At 47.1% G+C, this 2941-nt stretch overlaps 1 pseudogene; it reads left to right on the top strand.

Annotated features, from left to right (window-relative positions):
- The first annotated feature begins 262 nt into the window (after window positions 1–262).
- On the top strand, window positions 263–398 carry LOC146005844 (U2 spliceosomal RNA; annotated as a pseudogene).
- Window positions 399–2941: the final 2543 nt, after the last annotated feature.

Here is a 2941-nt window from a genome sequence, read left to right as displayed (position 1 = left end):
CTGGGGCTTAAACTTGAGCTTGACCTTGAACGCAATATTTTTTATTCGCTGGGGCTGTCTCTCAGTGCTGCTGTGTAGTCTAACTGTGTACTTGTAGTACTACTGTCTCCTCTGTGCGGTCTACCTCTGGTGTGCTGTGCTGTAATTATTTTATTCGCTGGGGCTGTCTCCCTCAGTGCTGCTGTGTACTCTGTTCTTCTCTCTGCTTAGGGTGGGCTCTCCCTAGCAAGGAGGACAGTCTAACTGTGTACCTGTAGTACTGCTGTCTCCTCTGCCTTTTGGCTAAGATCAAGTGTAGTATCTGTTCTTATCAGTGGGTATGGACTGGCCTCTGGCAGAGAATAGAGAAAGGCTAGACTGAGTAGCTGCTCTGATGGGCGGAGAGTGTGGGACCCCTCTTTTTTGCCTGGGAGTGGTGAAAAGTCTGGCTAAGTACCTTCACCTCTGCCAGTGGTAGGATGTGTTGTTTCCGTAAACCCACTGGTGAGGGGGGGGAGAAACACTGGGCCTAGTAGTTTGGCTCTCTTGACGGGGTTCGTAGCCCCCGAAGGATGAGACAAGGAAAGGCTCAGTCTAGTATCCATTCCCAAGGAGCGGAGAAAGGCTGTGACTGAGTAGATGGCTCCTGTTCCAGAGGTTCGTAGCCTCTGATGGGGAGACCGCGAAAGGCCCAGCTTAGTACCTTAACCTTGGGATCGGAGAAACACTGAGACTGAGTAGATTGCTCTTCCGAGGGGGTCGCAGCCCCTAAGGGAGTCAGTCGAAAAGCCCAGTGGAGTACCCATTCCCATGCCAGAGGCCGGAAAATGCCCTACGATGGGAACAGAGAAACCTTGGTCGGACGCTGATCGGTCGGTTGCTTGGAGTCCGAGGCTGCACTGAGCCCCCGGGGAAACTCGGGGGGTGCCGAACATGCACGGGTGATCCCAAAATCTCCATGCACTAGTAAGCACTTGCACTGCGCACTTCACTTCAGGTAGCGCTTCACGTCCTTACCTTGTCCTTTTGGATGGGGTAGGACAATTTTTCACACCCCCACCCTGGCCTTCTGGCTAGGGTATCTTAAATATTTATTTCTCTTCCCCTCTCACGTTCGTCACTTTTCACGTTCCTTGTTTTTTGTAGTTTTGTCACGTTTTTTTGGGTAGTGTGGTCGACCCTTTCGGGCCTTCCATTTCCCCAATGTGCCGAAGCTCTCGCCTTTTGGGGAGAGCTTCGGTCCCCCGAGGACGACCCCGAGCCGCAAGGCAGAGGGAAGTCTACTGAGGGTCTCTCCAAACCTTCGGGTGCGGAGGACCCACCGTCCTAACCCTTCCGGGGGTTGAGGAATGAGGGTCTCTCTAAGCTTTGGTGAAGAGGACCCACCGTTCTCTATTTTCCCCTCTTTGGCCTTATGGTTGAGAGGGGTTAGGGGAAAAACGGGGCCCGTCTCCTTCGGGAGATGGCCCACTTCGATCGCACGGCCCCCTTTGCACGTGTTTAGGCACAGCACTGGTGGTAGGGTGCACACCTCGGGCTCCTGAGTTTTTTCAAACTACTGTCTCCTCTGTGCTGGGGCCTACCTCTGGTGCTGTGCTGTAATATATATTATATGAATAATTAATTATATTATATATAGTCCACTGGTGCTGCCTGCACTGAATCTGCCAGTATTATTTAGTTACTCAGTCCACTGTTGCCACTGGCAGTGTTACTGCCTAAGTGTACCTACCTAGTATTACAACTACATACTAGGCTGCTATATATAATTTAATTCAAATATAATACTTGTGCTGCGTGGGACTGTAAAAAATAATTCCATGCTGCTGGTGCACTGACGTGTGCCACTGAGTGCCACTGCCAAGCAGTACCTAATAATAAAATTAATTATTATAAACTCTGCTGGTGCACATACTAGTATTACTGACGTATTTACCTGTCTTGTGCCTAGTACTGTCTTATCTACCTGTCTGGTGCCTAATACTGCCGTATCTACCATCTGTTTTGGGGCTCACTGCCTAATACTGCCGCATCTACCTGTCTGGTGCCTAGTACTGCCGTATCTACCGCTGCAGTGCCACTCTTACATGAGCCACGTGTTTGTGCCGCACACTTATGTGGCTTAGCATAGTTATCCAGCTACCTCGGTGCAACCTTTTGCCCTAAAAAAAATATTGTGAGGTGTGAGGTGTTCAGAATAGACTGGAAATGAGTGGAAATGAATGTTATTGAGGTTGATATAGCGTAGGAGCAAAAAAAAAACACCCCAAAATTCTGTGATTTTAGCTGATTTTATGCTTTTTTAACAAAAAAATCAGAACCCAAATCCCAAAAAATCCAAACACAAAACACTTAGGAGGTGTTTTGCCAAAACCCATTAGAACCCAAAAGTGGCCGGTGCACATCCCTATTCTTTATATGCACACAAGCATATTTATGGGTGGGGGGGGGGTGCACCAATATTTATCTTGCCTCTGGGCAACTGGGACAAACTTGCGCCAATGGGTGAAAGACCGTTAGCCTCTTGCAAAGTATAACTTAAATCTACAAGAAGCAAACATCCGTGCGGTTGTGGTGCGGGGGCACGGAAAAGTGAATTAGAAGCTGATTGTTATCTAATATTAAAACTAAAGTGATGTGAAATGTGAACCCAGTTCTCAGATCGCTTAGATTTAATGGATAGAAAAAAAACAGCATTTTAACATGTTTGTCGCACTAAAAGTAAATGATCAGCTTCTATGAAACACTGTGTGAAAGATGCAATTACTTCCATCTATAAAGGGGAATACGTATCTGTAATATTATCGGTAGCAAACATTTATCACAATAAAACCACTTGCATCTAAGTTCTAAAATGAATCCGGCAAGTTCCCTTGGTTCTATCCGATGTTTGATGAATGTTGTTGCTAAGGCTGTATCTTGGTATGGGAATGGTAATCATTTATCTAATGTGCCTTCTTTT

Source organism: Crinia signifera, chromosome 5, assembly GCF_055691185.1.
Source record: "Crinia signifera chromosome 5, ASM5569118v1, whole genome shotgun sequence".
NCBI classification, from domain to species: Eukaryota; Metazoa; Chordata; class Amphibia; order Anura; family Myobatrachidae; genus Crinia; species Crinia signifera.
The sequence above is the reverse complement of the archived record's forward strand: the minus strand, read 5'-3'. Positions and strand labels throughout refer to the sequence as shown.